General features: G+C 37.6%; 1 protein-coding gene and 1 non-coding gene across 2 annotated transcripts in view; one reads left to right on the forward strand and one right to left on the reverse strand.

The window, feature by feature from the left end:
- SPATA5 (spermatogenesis associated 5) overlaps positions 1-20083 on the reverse strand; it is a 346722-nt gene that overhangs the window by 22575 nt on the left and 304064 nt on the right. The gene's annotated exons all lie outside the window — the stretch shown is intronic.
- Positions 11601-11672, forward strand: TRNAC-ACA. Its single transcript has one exon. It is a non-coding gene; the product is annotated as a tRNA-Cys (tRNA).

Consider the following 20083-nt stretch of genomic DNA (forward strand, 5'->3'; position numbering starts at 1 on the left):
TCTCGCATTGAGAGGGTGCAGTCTTAGTCACTGGACCACCAGGGAAGTCCCTCCACATCTGCTGTAATCCACCACCAGTGAAACTCCTTGGAGTAGCTGTTTTTATTTGCCTTTTTCCACTTCCTCTCCTTCTATTCTCCCTTAAACTCATCCAAATGAGACTTTTGACCTTCCACTGAACTGCTCTGTCAATAATCCAATGGTCAGTCCTCAGTCGTCAATTAACTTGATCTATCATTTACTATCAATCACCCCTCCTACTTTCTTCAGCTGGACACTGGAACACCGCCCACTCTCTTCACTCCAGCTATACTGGCTTCCTGACTGCTCTTAAACAAGAAAGGCTCACTCTTGTTGAGATCATTCACTCTTGTTGTTCCCCTTCTGGAATGATCTTCTCTTGGATAACACTTACCGCAGGCTTTGATCCAGTATCACCTTTTTGGTAATCTCTTCCTGGCCACCTGTATTTAAACCTATGACCTACTCTCTAGAATCTTTTTTCCTTCTTTGCTTTATTTTGCTCCTCCCCTCTTATTGTCATCTAATATATTACATTTTAACTTATTTCGTTGATGTGCTCTTTCTCCTCACAAAAATGGACCCACAAATTGGTAAACTTTCATTTAGTATGTTTGCTATTGTGCACCAGTGACTGGAAACTTACTTAATAGTAGGTGCTCAATAAATACATGTTGAATGAATGAGGACAAGTCTGATATTTGACTTAATGTTAACTAAAGTTGGGACTTTTGTCCTAACAATTTGATCTTTGACCAAATGTGGAACTTATTCCTTATAACTTTATACTGTATATACTGCTGAGGCAGATTGTTAAAACAAAAACAAAAAAGCTCTATAAAACAACTTCAGAACCAATGAACCTCTTGCTCATGCTCCAATCTAGATTCAGTAGAGCAAGCTTTGACTACCATTAATTTGAAGTGTGCTTTTGGCCAGCCTTCCACAAAACAGGGCTGTGCTAAATACCTAGTAACCAAATAAAAACAGTGGAGATTAAGTAGAGATTAGAGCTAAATGGAATGTTAAATAAAGCTCTTAGCTGTGATACCATTTTATATTCCTGAGTGCTTGCAAATAACTCCTGAAAGTACTTGAAATGTAAATTCAGTCTGTCCCTGACCCCATCTCTACCCTAACCCACGGCTCACACAAGGGTATCCTACACTCAGGTGCTGCACAGCTGGTTTGAAGCTCTGAGAACACCACCCAATACAGAGCTCTGCAAAACTGCAAATCCAAAAAGGCTCTCTGACTGATGAAAGCCTGATCAGGGAGGATCTCAGTGACTTTTGGGTGCTGGTACTTTAAAAAAATCCTCCATGTGATCTGTGCTGTTTTCATAAGGCCTCAGTGCCTACCTGGTCTATGAGTCAAACCCACTAGTGTCAGACACTGTAACCTCAGTGTTACTGATGTTCAGGTGAGCAGCAGGGCAACAAGTCTTCTGCTATCTCCTTCAAAAATCATCAGCAGAATCTGCTCTACATTCCTGGTCCTCTGAACAACAAACAAAGCAGTTACAGGATATTGTAACCAGGATAATGTGTGATTTCTGAAGAAGTGATACTTTTGAGAAACAGAAAATCTGCTTTCTAGGAATATGTTCAGAGATGGAAAGTAAGGGTTTTATAAGGAAAAACATTCTGTGAAAAAGAAAAACTGCTAGTTATATAAGCCAAAAAAACTGCAGGTGCATTTGCTTTTATAAAAAGTATAAAATCAGAAAGTATAAAATCAAAAAACAGTTTAATGTAAAAACTTTAAGTATAAACATTAATTAAGTATTTTGCTACTGATATCATTTATATATCAAATACAAAGCAGTTTAGTAGTATTTTTTTTTAAATAAGAATTACTTCAGATTAGCTCTAAATGTATAGGTCCTTAAGTCTCTGAGAAATTAAAATGCAATAATTTTACAGGCTAGTTTCAAGATTCAGTGTGACAAAACAGAACAACAGGCAAAGACTTTTCATGCTAATTTTTGAAAGAAACATGAAGATATAGCCACAAACACAGCAGCTCTGAATCCCAAGAACACTGTGAAGCCAGTATTTATTTAGGGAAAGAGAAGGGCTATTCTATTCAACTCAATTCATTCAGGAAAACCAATGCACAAAACATTGCTCAATGCTCTTGGGGAGGGAATATAAAGTCAACCTGCTGGAGCCTAGAATTCAGAAGCAGGGAATAAGACAACTGTACAAATGCTTTTTAGAAAGTGAAGTGAGTGATATGTGAGAAACATAAAATACTGGCATGGAAGAACAATACTGATGATGATGGTAATAGTTATCACTACAACTACTACCACCGCCACCAGGGCCACCACTGACTGGCTCCCAAATGTTCTAGATCTTCACATGTCTAATCTATCCGACAGGCCAAGTGAGGGAGGCAGCAGTCCCCCTCCCCCACAATTTAAAAATGAAGAAACTGACACTTAAAGCATTTAGGTACATTTGCTCAATATCATATAATCAGGTAAGTGCTGAATCCAGGTTTAAATCTGTATCTGCATGACACCAGTATCTTTGAACTATTTATCATTCTCAGGCTACCTGGCCCTCACCGTAGCTCCGATGAGGAGGAGAAAACTTCTACCAGGAGCTCACTAATCAAGAGAAGGCCCCTTAGGAATGAGCTTTAAATGAAGGGGAGATGTGAAGATGGTGGTGCTGGCAGCGAGGCACTCCATGTGAAGGAACACTCCTGAGCAAGGCACAGAGGCAGCACAGGGTAGGCTGCATTCAGAGGTTCAAAAGTAGTTTCACAAGACTTGGGTGGTTTCAGACTGTGCTCTTTGTAGTCTCCGGGTTCTCGTCAAATGTCTGGGGCATAGAGGAAGGATGAGAAGGAAACAGCTAAGAGCGTAGAGAAAGAAGTGATTGAAGGAACAAAACCTGAGGAACACTTCAGCTTAGTGTGATACAAGAAGAGAGTCTGTAAAAGACAAGAAGAAGCAGAGGAGCCTACGAGAGTTCACATGAAAACCAGAAGAGCATTTCAGGAAGAAGGTATGGCTTCTGGCAGATGGGGCAGAGAGGCCAGGGAAGCTGAGGGCTAGGAGCTTGGGTCCTGGACTGGAGACGAGCAAACGGTTGGTGAGGTCAGCTCAGCAGCAGTGTGGAGGGAGAGAGAGGCCAGGCTGCCAGGGTTTCTAAAGTGACTTGGGAGCGAGGAACTGGAGGCAGTAAGTGTTCCAGTCTTTTGAGAATTTCAGTGGTAAAATGGAGACAGGCTGTAACCTAAGAGTAACAACGATCTAAGGGAGGTTTAAAAAGGAATATACTATCCAAAAGTGGATGTAAAACAAGAAATGGTATTTCCAGAGTTAATTTTTAATTTCCTGAGTTCACTGCTGTACAAATTTCAAGCCATTTTGGCACTCATATCCTGGCATGTGCATGAACTTAATTGTGGAGATAAATGCAGTAGCAGCTCAGACAGAAATCAAAAATGCTCTGTAAAATTACAGGAACGGTTACGTCAAGTTCTTTTCAAACTTCTAATCCCCCCATTTCAGCTATAGCATAATGGTTAGAGGTTTCTCTGCCAGTGGGTAAAGACAGGTACCCTCAAGTGCAAGCACAGACTGGCACACAACACTGGCACACAAAACACCTACTAACACATAGCACATGATTATTCCAAAACTTCAGATCTTTTCCATTGTCAAATAATCTTCCTTTGTATTCATGTTTTATTTGCTTTACCTTAAGTCACCCCCAATCATGCTGACATCTACTACCGATGATTATATTAGACCTAAAAGTGTTCTTAAACAAATGAAAAATACTGACTTCCATTCCTGAAAGTCCTGCTTCCAATTTTCAGGAGGAAATTAAATAATGTATAAATCAAATACTGGGCCTGAGCCCAGACAGCTGAACATCGTTTTGTCCTTTCAAGGCAAAGAGGAAGTGTCTGCTATGGCAGGGACATGCCAAGAGAAATAAAGCTTAACCTCAGCCCCATGTGAAAGTGATTTTAGATAATCGGGGGTGTCTACAAATAGGTTAAAAATGGGACCACATACTAGCAGGGAACTTTCCATGGAAGTTAAAAAATGTATCAAGATCTAACCCCCACCTTAAAAACAAAATGTGTTTGGAAACTGGCATGGCCTTAGAAATTCTATATACAGACAGTAGAGGAAAGGGAAAGTAGAGAGGGGAAGAGAGTTGACAAGTCAAAGGAAATTAAAATGTGTTTCCGCTTAGCATTTATGATAGGCTCACAATTTGATTTCTTTGTAATTGTAATTGCCAGATTCAAAATGATATATGTTTGAAGAGGAAGGAAAGGAGGGAGAGGAAGAAGGGGAAAAGGAGCGGGAGAGAAAGAATGACTAAGAATATATGTGTGTAGATAGCGTGACAGACGGTGAAAAATTATTTAGATTAGGGACTAGCAAATTTATTCTGCAAAGGGCCAGAGAGCAAATATTTTAGGCTTTGTGGAGAACACAGTCCCTCCTGTAACTATTCAAATCGTTTTTGTTGTTTGCAAGCAGCCATAGGCAGTATGTAAATGAATGAGTTGTGGCTGTGTGCCAACACAACTTTATGTACACTGAAATGAGAACTTCATGTATTTTTCTTCTTTTGATTTTTCTTCAATCACTTCAATACATAAAACTATTCTTAGCTTATGAGCCTTACAAAAACAGATTGTGGGACATATCTGACCTGCAGACTTAGTGTGCTGCCCCAACCCCCACCCCAATTCAGATAGAGCATTCCTATGAAACTAGACTTGACTCAGATTTGGGGGATTCTAGGTAATAAAACCTGCTTTTTTTTTTTTTTTTTTTGGTCAGTAGCTGAACAAAAAAACAGTAGTAATGGGGAAAAGCATTTACTTGGACAATACAGCAGACTCTAACCCTGTGAAAAAGACAAGCACCTCTATCTGTTTCCAGGGGGATGCTTACACAAGTAAGAAACCAAAGTTTATGTAGTAAGAAACTTTGAAGCCAAATGCTATATAACCATTAATATGCAACATTATTCAAGGATCAAGGGTGTTTTAAAATACTATCCCCTTTATCAGAAGTTAATATTTTATAAACATCCTTTGTAGCATAACACTAGTCAGGAATTACACATAAATTTCCATCATCACCTCTATGGAAACCAGAGAGCTGGGTACTGGAAGGGTTTTCTGGTGGAACATATGCTTTACAGATCACATGGTGATAAAAACTTTATGGAGCATCTGACCTAGACTTCCAGAAACAAAGGAAATATAAAAGTGCAAAGCATGTACATTCACAGTTTTTTGTGAAGCAAAATAATTTTTATACATTAAATGTTCTATTATGGAACAAACACTGACTTTTTGTTTCTGCATTCAAGGAGAAAACCTCTTACAAAACATCCTGGTAGGTGTCTCACTGCGTTGATATAGGAAACAGCATTCCTTTTTGTTTTTTTTTTTTTGAGTGGATATTCCTAGTACTTCTCCTTAGTAATCTTGAACAGATGAGGCCTTCTTATTCAGGGAACTGCTCCTCAGCCACACCAACCCTTTACAGTGTGGTCACAGTGCCCTGCAGTACTGTGGGTAAACCCTTTACAGTGTGGTCACGGTGCCCTGTGGCACTGTGGGTACCACAGGGGTAGCTGCAAGATGCAGCTGGTTGGGACAGATTGCGTCCCGAGGATGAAAATGACTCGGGGAAGGTTTAAAAAATGAATATATTACCCCCAAATGGTTGTAAAACCGGATTATCTCCAGAGTTGTATTTTTATGGCCCGGTCACTTATGGTACCCAGGATTGCAATCAATGTGGAGTGGATAATCACACTTGTTTTACAGAATTTAGAACACAGATTTTTATTTGACGGCAAGTTCTGGTCAGGAATGCAATCCTCTATTATAATATTGTCTGTTTAAGGAAACAGAACTCTCCCAACAGTGACCTGTTTTGTGGTGGTCTGCTTTATGGCACTGTTTCTAGGAATTCATTGTGGGGAAACAAGCTGCCTTAACTATCCACATGGAAACGATTGAGGCTGGAGGCGAGGGAGAGCCAGAGAGAGTGGGAAGGCTGAGGGTGTAAAACAGGCGGTGGCCTTGAGAGCAGGCTCAGCGAGTAGTCTTTTTATTTCTTCTCTCCTTCTTCATTTCCTCCCATGCTGTATCCTTATTATTTTTAGTACACTTAGAGCAGTTTTCAGATTCATGGTAAAACTGAGTGGGAAGTACAGATACCCTTTGCCCCTACATATACATAGCCTCCCCTATAATCAACATCCCTCACCCAGGGGTATATCTGTTACAATCAATGAACCTGCACCTACACAATATTATCACCCAAAGTTCAGAGTTTACCTCAGGGTTCACTCTTGGCACTGTACATCCCATGGGTTTGGACAAATGTGTAATGACATGTATCTACCATTACAGTATCATACAGACTAGTCTCATTGTCCTAAAAATCCTATGTACTCTATTTATTCATCCCTTCTAACCCCTGGCAACCAATGATCTTTTTTTGCTGTCTCCATAGTTTTTTTGCTTTTTCCAGAATGTCATATAGTTGGAATTACGTAGTGTGTCGCCTTTTTTGGATTGGCTCCTTAGTGATATACACTTAAGGTTCCTCCAGGTCTTTTTATGGCTTGATAGTGCATTTTTTTTCAGTGCTGAATAAGAAAGATTCCACTGTGTGGATACGCTAGTTTATTTATTCACTCACTTACTGAAGGACATTTTGGCTGCTTCCATGCCTCTGGTAGTTATTTTTCTTTTACTGTTACTACAATGACTACATATATGAGAAAACTACCCAGGTCACAGAGCTAGTAAATATCAGAGATGGGATTCAAATCTAGGATTGCCTCATTCAAGAGACTGAGGCTTATATTTTCATCTCTGCCATACTTCCAATTTGTGTATATTTTTATATGAATTTATTCCTTCTAGCTGAAGCTTTAAAAAAACTGTCATTTCAATCAGAAGTAATATATACTCACAGTAAAGGAAAAATTAATAATTTCAGGTTTGTCTACCATGGTCCTAAATCCAGGGATTTATTTCAACATCCACAAAATGCCATTTAATAAGAAACATATAGATTAAGACATAACATTTCCCCTTAAAACTTTAGCTCACAACTTCCCCTAATGTGGAAACAACAAACTTCTGGAATGTACCAACTTAAGGAAAAGTATCGGTACCCTAACTCAGCATTTATCACATGCTTTATGTTTTTATACTTTAATAAACAAAAATTAAATGATAAGCCAATTAGGTCAGTTAGCTAAGAATATAAGGATTGCCATAAAACTTTCCTTTCCCTACCAAGTCATTTTTTCTGGTTGTAAACAGACTAAAATAATGAACAGAACAAAAACAAAAGAACAGTGGTAGGTCAGGCAGTTTAAAAGACCAAGGCTACCAGAACCTTATGCAAACACTGCTTATAAATGCATCAACATTACCTCCAGAGGTTTCATCCCTTGGTTCTGCAGGCCCCAAAAGTCATTTATCAGAAAAGTAAATGAGTAGACTCAAGGGTAGAAATGGTATATTTCACACAGTGTGGCTGTTTGTGGTTGTTTCCATTTAACTGGAACACAAGAGAGTGGACAACGGTGGAAATTGAAGGGGGTTAAAAAAAAAAAAAAAAAGACAACCATCCAAGGGTCTGTCTGAGGAAAAAGTACTGCAGAGAAAATTAACATAAAGATAATTCAATTAAAATAAAAACTGTTTCCAACAGACTTGGATATGAAAGTTAATATACCTGCACAACTCAAGAAGTAAAAGCAAACATGTTCAATTACGCAACCAATGAGTTGTGCTTTTATTCAGACCCATCTAGAAAATTACTCTGCGATTCTTCTTCTTACTGAAAATTATGACCCTCAGGAAACTTGACTTTGACCAAAATGATTCAGATCACAGTGTTGCCAGGACTCTGGTGAGATCAACCAAAGTTCTTCATCCTGGATTCTTGCCTCAAGTTCTTTCATATAAGAATGACATCCTCTCATTACCAGACAGCCTCTCAAAACACATGGACTATTCTAGTGGGGAGTCCAATTATCATTTCCAGATTAAATCAGTGCCTAGAGCACTTGAACTAGAGAACTGGGTAACAGGATATGATAGGGTTTAAAAAATGATGTACCCTTTTATATAATTAATTTGAACCTTGCCCAGCCTAGTACTGATCCCAACTTGTTATCAAATATTAAAACTCAAACCCAAGGTAAAAGGCAGTGGGAGAAGTCTCTTTATCTCCAGTGATTATCTTGGCAAATGCTTGGGACTCACACAAGTGTTTGTTTTTAATACAGTTTTAGATATTCCAAAAAGTACATATACTACTTCTGTCCAGAGAAGATGGTAGAGTGTTCAGTGTGGTAAACTTTCACAAAAGTAACATTGTATGCATGAGGTCTTTCACTCATCAAACATTTATTAAGAACAAACTATAGGCCAGACACTAACAGTCTTCTTTGATCAATGAATTGATTCTAAGATTCTGAAGCTTTAACACTGGCATTAGAAAGGCATTATTTCTGGCAAATGTAAGTGGTTTCAGATCACTGCAGAAGGGCAACTATTAAAATAATTCAAAAAACCCTTCAAGATGACACTGAGTTACAACTAACATACTATATAGATTAATTCCTTGTGATACTGAAGATGAAACTAGATTATCAAGCTGGTCAGAAAGTAAGAAAAAGCTAGAGCAGAAGCTTAACAGACACAAATTCCCAGCCACACACACACATTTACTGAACGCAATCAAAACCATCCTAAAGAAACAATGGATATTCAAGGAAATTAAGATTTAAGGGCACCGGCTTTGGAGTATTATTAGGGTTCAAATCTTGGATCTACCAGTTTTATCTGTGAGATCTTAAAAATACTATTTTAAGCTACAGTTTCTTCCTCTGTAAAATGAGTGTACTATTTTTTTTTCTCATAGGGTTATTGTATTAAATCAGATAACTGTGTCTCACAGGATTATTGTATTAAAAATTAAACAACAAATTATATTAGGCTTATTGTATTAAATTAGTTATTACATGACATTATTGCTAGTTGTCTAGCAATATCATAGTAATTGTTCAACAAAACTGCTGCAAACATTTACTAATATCATTAATATATTACCTGATTACTGAGTGTATAATGAAGATATGGCTATGGATTTCTCTACCATTTTTTTCCCAATGCAAATTATTTATAACCTAATTCAAGTGGAGGTCATTGTGAGTGGTTTAGGAGGCTTCTATCTCACACATCCTTATGTTTCTACTTGTGAAAATGTTCACTTTCGGTTGTAATTTGTTTCTAATTCCTAAAATTCCAGCTTTTCCTTGGAATGTCTTCCAGTAAAAAACTGAAGCTGACAAATGGAATTCTGATATGAGACAACTATAAGCAAAGCAACTCCAAATTAATTTTTATAGCCATTTAGCATCCAATGTTGAAGACTCAGGGGGAATGTACTGTTAAACAGCAACAGCATAAAGGAATGAAGAAAGGAAGTTTACAGGTTGGAGACATAGTTGTGTACAACTATTTAATAAGTTTTACAAAGATGTAGCAAAATCCTAAAGATGGATTTTGTATGGGTCTACTAAATTCACAGAAGTATTTTCATTATATCCATACACATAGAGAATGAACTGTCAACAGCCATCTTTGAAAACAAAAAGCAAAATATTTTCTAGCAGAAAGAAGCTCAACAATGTCACCCTGACTACTGGTATTATCTGAGCATCAAGACTGAGTGATGAAATTTTGCACTGCCTTTGCTGACTGGTTGATAGGAAAGATCATTCTTGCCAACGCCTCCAAGAATCTCACTGTGTACTACAGTGCATTACTGTTAATGACATTGTGATTCTCAGCATGTGAAACCTTTTCAAAATTACTAAAGGTAAATCATATTCATGCTCCAATGAACAAACTCAAATTAATACCATCTTGGATGAGGAAAAAAGAAAAAAAAACTGAAATATTAAGAATGCCCAGGGCAGAATTTCAACTGGAGGACCAGATGACTTTTCAGTGTAAGTTACACATGGCAAATGAAAAACTTAAATTTACTCAAATGTATGTGCATCACAGACTTCTTGGTGACTCAGACAGTAAAGAATCTGCCTGCCATGTGGGAGACCTAGGTTCAATCCCCAGGTTGGGAAGAGCCCCTGGAGATGGGAATGGCAACTCACTCCAGTATTCTTGTCTGGAGAATTCCACAGACAGAGGAGCCTGGCGGGCTATAGTCCATGGGATCACAGAGTCAGACACGACTGAGTGACTAACACACACACACACGTGTACCACAGTTTCATCAAATGAACAATGAATCTCAAGTACCCAGAGATTTTTGTTCTCAGTAATGGGTAAGCTAGCTGTATGCCAAAGGAGAAAAGGAGGAAACTTAACCCACAGGGATTAGGACATCCTTCAAGCCATGAACCTTTCATGGAGAGCTATATAAAATGAAGCTGACAAGCAAGGACACTGAATAAGGCCACAGTAACTGAGTCTTGCCTGAGTCAAGGGGTAATATTCACAGGGATCCCCCCTGAAACTGTGCACTGCTGTGTTCCTGCTGGCAGGAATTTGCCAGTGCTGTCAACCTTGATAACAAAAGAATCCTCATTAAATTAAACCAAAAGAAGAAAAGTAAAAACATATGGATATATATTTTTTAACTCTTTCTATAGGCAGAAAACCAGAAGATGATAAAGAACTGAAGAACATGCTCACACTATTCCAACTATTATTTTCTTGCCAAGCTGGGAAGGCACAATTTTCCTTAAAGGTATGTTTAAGTAATACTTTGGCCTTGGAAGTAACTCCTTAGTGAGGGACTTCCCCAGAGTTCTAGTCACTCTCCAGCATTGCACTGCAGCATACTACAAGGATTTCATCAATCATGCTAAATCTGGGTATATCCTATTACCTATGTGCACATAACTCCATGATAAGCTTCTTTACAGGTGTCACAAAAACTATCCTTGGAGAATGAATGAGGGATAAAAATGATGGACTGTTACACTGATTTTCCCATGTATATTACTTTTCATGGTCTTAAAGATGAAAACATCCTGAGTTGAAAAGGTAATCTGTGCATCCGCTTTTTAGGTTGAGCATAAGAAGATAATAATATCTCTAGCTATAATTCAGAGTGCTCTTCTAATTGTACTTTGATCAAGCTTCAGGTTAAATAATTTGCCTGCCAAGACACACTGTTGCTCAGGTTTTTAATTCTCAAAATTACAGGTAGGGATATAAAAGGTACAGTTTTTAAAAAACATTATTTTCCTCTTTTAAGTTCAAACTATGTTTTTTGCATTATTTTATTGAAGAACTCCAAACAAACAGGTGAATGGGAAAGCAACATGAACCTAAATTCTTTGATGTACAAAGCACACAAGATTTATAGCTATTTCTTCATTATATTTCTAAGCTTTACAAATAAATATTGAACATTAACTCATTTCATAAAAAGTTTCGTTAGGGAATACCCTTCCCCTAGAAAGTATACAGGTAATAAAGGCAATCAAGTTGGCATTTTTAATATTCACCAATGTTCCCTGGTGGCTCAGATGGTAAAGCATCTGTCTACAATGCAGGAGACCCAGGTTCGAGCCCTGGGTTGGGAAGATCCCCTGGAGAAGGAAATGGCAACCCACTCCAGGGCTTTTGCCTGGAAAATCCCATGGACAGAGGAACCTGGTAGACTACAGTCCATGGGGTCGCAAAGAGTCAGACACGACTGAGCGACTTCACTCACTAATGATAAATCACTTTTCAAACTGAGGTTATTGCCAGGCTCTACTATTTCGTGTTTTACATTTTTAAGGTAAACAGGCAGGTTCCATTCCAATGTGAAAGACATAATGACTACACTATGCAAAATCTCAAATTCTCATAGCATTCAGTTATCTGTTTTTATTCTTTAACTTCATCTTTTAGCTTTATTTACCAGAGAAGATCGTATCTCAGAAGCTATTTAAAACTATAAATCTGTCAACGGTTTCTTTTATAGGGGTGACATGGGAAAAAGAAAGGACAGTATTAAGAGGGACAAGGGATGTCGTACAAGGAGTTGAGCTGCAGGCTCCCCTACCCTAATACAGTGATATTTGGATGGTCAATGTTTGCCTCAGCTCATGTGTACAAGGGAAAAGAAATATGAGTTACTAATTTCAAACTTAAAAATGTCAGGAATGTAAAAACTGGAAGTTCCAACTTTTATTTGAAACTGGAGCAAAGACATTTCATTAAAAACAAGAGTGTTATAATCAGATAGGTGCAAACTTGTCAAGATGGAATTTCAGTGTGCATTTCACATACACAGAGGCACAAAACCTTACAACCATGTTCTGCGTCTTGAGTTCAAGAAAATAATAAGTACTCAGGTTATAATTCTGAGAAACAAGAATGAAATAAGCCATGTGTTCAGTAGCTTTCTTAGTTAGTGAAACAGTTTTTAAAACACTCTGCAGTCTCCAAGGTGACTCAGAGGTCACAGCAGGAAAAGGAGGGAAAGGTATGTAGGTGGGACAGGCCCCAACCAAAGCAGTTCATTTTTATCTTAATAGTCTTCCTACATGGGGCTTCCCTGGTTGGCTCAGTAGTAAAGAATCTGCCTGCCAGTGGGTTTGCTCTATGGGTCAGGAAGATCCCCAGGGGGAAGGAGTTGGTGGCAACCCACTCTAGTATTCTTGCCTGAAGAATCCCATGGACAGAGGAACCTGGTGGGCTACACAGTCCATGGGGTTTCAAAGAGTCGGACATGACTGCATGACTAAACAATGAACAAAACTCTCTACAAAAAGTTTTATTTGAGGGAGAGAACAAGTTTCGGCTACTAAAATCTTTCAGAAACTACTCTTCTTTAGTTTCAAAAATGATAGAAAAGATTAACACTGAATTCTAAAATAAAGCTTCCATGGAGAAACACAGCTCTGGATTGGAATGAAGAGATGGAAAGAACATGATAATTTTTTTAGACAATATTTTGCTCTTATAATTTCTAAGAGTAACTGATGTAATCGTCACCTCCTAGTCTTCCTTATTATTTATTCTCAATTGAAAAGCAAGTCAGGCAAATAGTGGCAATCTGAAAAGAATGACTTTTCCTTGTCAGCTTACACAGAGAAGCTTAAAAACGTTTTTACTGGTTGAGCTTCCAAAGTGATCCAAAGTATTTATCATAGCCACACTGGAGAAATGAGAATCTATCAGAAACTATTACAAGAAAGATAAGAAAGTAAAATCTGCTAGAGCTTTATTATGCTACATATGTTAAGGTATTTTCAACAACTTTTCCCATCATCACCAAATGCTAGGTTGAGGAACCGTTTTAACTTAAAGTTACCAAAATTACTGGCCTATGTGGATTCGAACTCCTAAGGCAAGATTCTTAAAACCAAGTATAGCTAGTTTTAGTAATTCACTTTCCACAAAGCTTAAACAAACAAAAAACCAAAAAATCTAGATAAGAACAGAAAATGTGCGAGGTGTTATGAGATACATTTGTTGTTGTTTAGTCACTAAGTCGTGTCTGACTCTTTGCAACCCCATGGACTTGTAACTTGTCAGCCTCCTCTGTCCGTAGGATTTCCTGTGCATGAATATTGGAGTGTGATGTCACTTCCTTCTCCAAGAGATCTTCCCGACCCAGGATTGAACCTGGGTCTCCTGCATTGGCAGGTGGATCCTTCACTGTGACCACCAGGGAACCCCGTGGGATACAGAGTGAAGGTATCTAATCTGAGCCAGAAGTGTTAGAAATGACTTTCTGGAAGAAGTTATATCTAAGCTGAGTGGGTGGGTACAAAAGATTTGAACTAATATTAATAGTTCTTCGAAGCTTCAGGTATTCTGTAAAATGTTCCTAAATATATTTGTTTTCCCACTCAATAAGAAATGTGTGCTAAGTCACTTCAATTGTGTCTGACTCTGCAGTCCTATGGACTGTAGCCCATGGACTGACAGGCAAGAATACTGGAGTGGGTTGCCATGCCCTCCTCCGGGGGATCTCCCCAACCCAGGGATCGAACCAGAGTCTCTTATGTCTCCTGCATTGGCAGGCAGGTTCTTTACCACTAGCGCCACCTGGGAAGTCCTTCCCCATTTTATGGGTAGAGAGAATGTAGCCTTTAAAACAAGGGAGACAACAGCAGCTCTGCAGCTGATAGAGAGCAGGAAAAGCGAAGCATAGTGCTTTAAAGACAAGGTATTACACAGGAAATTAAACTGGTAGCAGGTGAAACTTCAATCTTTAATATGCTAGAAGACTGTTGTTAATAAGGTCAGCAAATGAAATCCATGGGTCTCTTCAGAGAAATAAGAAACTGAACAGTCCTAAGCAAAAACAAGCCTGTCTCCCAGGTTAAAAAAAAACATTATTTCTCAGAGTTTTGCTTAACCTAACCAGTCCTCAAACAAAGCTTCCAAATTACTTATTAAAAAAAACATAGGAAGATGAATCTAGACCATAAGTTACATCCTGTTCTATTATAACTTCTTTTTGGCATGTTAGTTTTTTAACATAAGCAACAGAACCCTGGCAAAGAAACATATCCATTTCTGGTCTGGCCTTTGCTCATCCCTTACAGTGCTCGATACCAGTAAAATAACTGTGATTTTATACTATAAAAAGGAAAGCAAGAGGAAGTTGAGCAAGATGACAACAAAGAAGTTTTCTGAACTTCTCTCTTCCCACGTACACAGTGAATGCACAAGGAACAATTACTTATGAAATAAATCCATAAATAAGCTGAGAGACTTGTATACCTAGACTGAATGAGAAAATACCCACATTGAAATGGGTAGGAAAGGCTGAGATGCACTCATCATAAACCCCACTCCTTGCCCAGAGCCATAAAATCTGAAGAGAACTCCAAATTCTCAGCTTCTCCCTGAGAAGCAAGGGTTTGGACTGAACATCTAAGGCCTCAACTTTTAAGACTTCCACCTGGCTTGGGATGGTGTTCATAAGACCCAGACGATTACAGCAAACGAAGAAGCAATGCTTCATTGGTGCATAAGTAACCATTGTAGTTATCCCTTCCTCCCACTGCCCAGGACTCGGTACAGGGATACAATAACAACACCTATCTCTCCCAGTCCTTCTCTGAAAGGGGTCTAAATGCCTACTTTACAAACTGCTGCCCAAGGGTCCAGCTTGTACTTGTAGCATACATATAGAAGCTGGCTGCAATTCTTTGCCAAGGCCTGCAAACACTTCTCCTACCTTCCTTTTGGCCAGTTCAAACAATGAAACTAAGTTGCCAGTATCTCCCTGGAAGGAGTTTGTATACACATCTGGTGCTCTGGCTTTGAACGATCAGAAAGAGAAATTAATAAAACATCCCAATTATAATGGCATCAAAAAGAATGAAATACTTAGGAATAAATTTAACCAAGGAGGTAAAAGATCTGAACACTGAAAACAACAAGGCATTGATGAAAGAAACTGAAGAACACACAAATAAATTAAAGATACACTGTGTTTATATCTTTTTAAAGAATATAAACTGGAAGAATTAGTATTATTAAAATGTCCATATATCCAAAGTAATCTACAGATTCAATTCCCACCAAAATTCCAGTGAAATATTTCACAGAAATAAAAGAAACAACCTAATATTTGTATGGAAACACAAAAGTCTCTGAATAGTCAAAACAATCTTGAGAAAGAAGAACAAAGCTGGAGGCATCATACATCCTGATTTCGAATTATATTACAAAGCTAAAGTGATCAAAACAGTATTCTGGCATAAAAATAGACATATAGATCAATGGGACAGAATAGAGAGCCCAGAAATAAACCCATGCATATGTGGTCAATTAATTTTCATAAAGCAGTGAAAAATATACAATCAGGAAATGATAGCTTCTTCCACAAATGGTGCTGGGAAAATTGAATATCCTCATGCAAAAGAATGAAACTGGACTCATATCTTATATCACATAAAAAACCAACCTGAAATGGATTAAATGTAACCTGAAACTGTAAAACTCTTAGAAGAAAATACAGGAGGTAAGCTCTTTTGATAATGGTTTTGGCAATGCTGCTTTGCATTTGGCACTAAAAGCAAAAGCAACAAAAGCAAAAATAAACAAGATTACATCAAACTAAAAAGCTACTACACAGCGAGGAAACCATCAACATGTGAAAAGGCAACCTACTCAATGGGAGAAAATATTTGCAAATTATACATCTGAAAGGGGTCAATATCCAACATATAGAAATATAGAAGGTATTGATACAACTCAACATCAAAAAATCAAATGGGAAAAGGCCAGAGTTATTTTTTTCCAAATGGCATACATACAAATGGCCAACATAAAAAGGTGCTCTACATGACTAATTATCAGGGAAACATAAATCAAAACCATAGTTAGTTATTGCTTCACACCTGTTAGGATGGCTATTATCAAAAACAGAAGAGGTGATAAATGCTATTAAGGATATGGAAATAAGTTCTTGTGCATTGTTGATGGGAATGTAAACCAATAAAGCCACTATGGAAAACAGAACAGGGGCTACTTGAAAAAAAGTTATAAACAAAATTATTACATGATCCAGCAATCCCAATTCTGGGTACATATACAAAATAAATGAAAGCATTATCTTGAAGGAACCCCTATACTCCTAGGTTCAGTGGAGCATTAATCACAACAGCCAAGATATGGAAACAACCTAAGTGTCTGTCTCTGAATGACTGGATAAGAAATGTGATGTATATATATATAACTATGTAAATATTTATAAATACACATAAAATGGAATATTATTCAGTCTTTAGAAAGAAGAAAATCCTATCATTTGTGACACAAACATGGATAGTATTATGACAACTGAAGATAGAGAAAGACAAAATATTTCATGGTATCACTTATAATGTGGAGTCTAAAAACTTATAATGGCAGAAAGTAAAGAGGAACTAAAGAGCCTCTTGATAAGGGTGAAAGATAAGAGTGGCAAAGCTAGCTTGAAACTCAACATTCAAAAAACTAAGATCATGGTATCTGGTCCTATCATTTTATGGCAAGAAGGGGAAAAAGGGGAAACAGCGAGAGATCTTATTTTCTTGGGCTTCAAAATGACTACAGACAGTGACTGCAGCCATTAAATTAAAAGATGCTTGCTTCCTAGAAGGAAAGCTATGACAAACCTAGACAGCATATTAAAAAGCAGAGACATCACTTTGCCAACAAAGGTCCATCTAGTCAAAGCTATCGTTTTTCCAGTAGTCATGTGTGGATGTGAGAGTTGGACCATAAAGAAGGCTGAGTGTTGAAACACTGATGCTTTTGAACTTTGGTGGAGAAGACTCTTGAGAGTCCCTTGGACATCAAAGAGATCAAACCAGTCAGTCCTAAAGGAAATCAATCTTGAATAGTGACTGGAAGGACTGATGTTGAAGCTCCAATACTTTGGCCACTTGATGTGAAGAGCTGATTCAATGGAACAGACCCTAATGCTGAGAAAGACTGAAGGCAAAAGTTGAGAAGAGGACAGCAGAGGATGAGACGCTTAGATAGCATCACTGACTCAACTGGCATGAATCTGAGCAAACTCCAGGAGATAGAGGAAGGCAGAAGAGCATGGTGTGCTGCAGTCCATGGGGTTGCATAAGAGCTGGACATGACTTAGCGACTGAACAAGAACAACAACAAAAATATATAAATAAATAAAAGGTAAATCAAACTCACAGAAGAGAAAAGTGGCTGCCAGAGGCTGGGGGGTTGGGGAAATCAGGAGATGTTGTAAAAGGGTACAAACTTTCAGTAATAAGATGAATAAAAGGTCTAAAGATTTAATGTGTAATATGGTAACCAAAGTTGATCATACTGTGCTATGTAGCTGCAATTTGCTAAAAGAGTAGAAGCTAAACTTTCTCTCTCTTTCACACATACATACACATAATACATGAGGTGATGGTTGTATTCACTTGATGGAGGGAATCCATTCATAATGTTTATCAAACCACCATATTGGATACTTTAAATATCCTACAATTTATTTTTCAATTTGGAGACGGTAATGGCAACCCACTCCAGTATTCCTGCCTGGAGAATTCCATGGATAGAAGAGCCTGGTAGGCTACAGTCTGTGGGGTTGCAAACAGTCGGACACAACTGAGCAACTAACACACATTTGTCAATTACATTTCAATAAAGCAAGGGGGAATAAAGAGGAAGGCAGGAGAGCAGGAGTAAAAAGCAAAGGTGAATGCTTCTCACCTCTATTAAACTCCAAATGATAGCCTGTTATTGCCACCCAAATATAACTGTGTATTGGGTTCTCCTGCCAAGATGTCATTCTCTAAAGCTGTGGTAATATGTAGGGTACACCCGTTCTATGGGCCTTTTAAACAGTGTAATAAACGGCTCCAGTTTGCTGTATGATTCCCATAAGGTAGTTTTGTTAATTGTGGAAAACTGCATGATATGAAAAATAACTTAGTTTCAGCAAAGGTTGAAGTTCTAATTTCTATGATCTGTGTATGAGCTTGGTGTGTAGGTGAACATACATACATACATGCGCTGTGGCAACAGAAAAATCCACAAAATACAGGTAAAGCTAAGCCAACATAAAAAGAAAAATTATACTAGATTGCTCTGTATTATTTTACTATAGTATTGTTTGGATATTATTAAAATTGTGCCATTAAAAAGAGATTACTGAATATATAAATTCTGTCACCTTACTGCCAATGTGTGATGTGACAAGGTTGTTGAATCAGACAGAAGTTTAAAAGTGTGAAAACTTCTTTCTATAATGTACTTCATCATTTAAAAGGTCCCTCCCCTCATCCATCACCTCCCAGCACAGTTATCCTGTGTTTTAAAGCATTGCCATATAGTATGGCCATTGTGTGGTGTGTCATCTACATATAAAATACTGCATGTGCCCAAGTTAAAAATGCTCCTGTTGAGTAGTGAATCCCAATTCTGAGGAGAATGTTTTTCTATTCATACAGGTGGAAACATCTAATTCAAATACAGCAGCATAATGTTCAAAACAGAATGTTTTTCTTGATGGCTAACAGTTCTTGGAGGGAATAATTCTCCCTTGTCATTATAAGTTATAAATCATCACAATTATGAGGACAAAAAGTATTGAGCAAATATGGCTGTTTTTACCTATAAGCATTTACAAAACATAACATGATTCCAAATAGGTATCTTTTTCTTACAGAAAGAATACATTTACTATCCTATTAAAGCAAGAAAAACAGATATGAATTTATTAAAATAAAAACTTTCTGCTCTATGAAATTTTAGATTAGAGTGAAAAGATAAGCCACAAATTAAGAAAAACTCTTTAGACAACACAAATCTAATGAAGGAAGGATATCCAAAGTATATAGAGAACTTTCAAAATCCAAAAAAGAGAAAACAATTAAAAGTGGGCAAAATATTTGAATAGATAACTCATCAAAGAAGTTATATAGATGGCAAATAAGGAAATGATGCTAAATATCATATATCATTAGGGAACTGCAAATTAACAATGAGCTATCACTATGCATATATCTGAATGGCTAAAATCTAAGACACTGACAACATCAAAAGCACACTGACAACATCAAAAGCTGATGAGGATATGGAGCAACAAGAAGCTCGTTGGGACTGCAACATGGTACAGCCACAGTGGAGATAGCTTGTCAGTTTCTTATAAAACTGAACGTATTCTTACTGTATGATCCAGCAATCACCCTCCTGAATATTTACCACAAAGAGATGAAATCTTAAGTCCATAAATAATTAACTTTCTCATAAATATCTATAAAAAGCTTTAATCAATCTTGTAAGCACGCAAGATGTCCTTCAGTAGGTAAACAGATAAACTGGTACATGAAGACAATGGAATATTACTCTACAATAAAAAGAAATGAGCTACCAAGCTACGGAAAGACATGAGGAACTTTAAATGCAAATTGCTATGTTAAAGAAGATTCCATCTATACTGCATTCTTGAAAAGGCAAAACTAAGAAGACAGTAAAAACATCAAGGGTTTGGAGTTAGGGAGGAAGGGTGAATAAGTGG

The sequence above is a fragment of the Oryx dammah genome, unplaced genomic scaffold (genome assembly GCF_014754425.2).
Source record: "Oryx dammah isolate SB20612 unplaced genomic scaffold, SCBI_Odam_1.1 HiC_scaffold_12, whole genome shotgun sequence".
Classification (NCBI taxonomy): Eukaryota; Metazoa; Chordata; class Mammalia; order Artiodactyla; family Bovidae; genus Oryx; species Oryx dammah.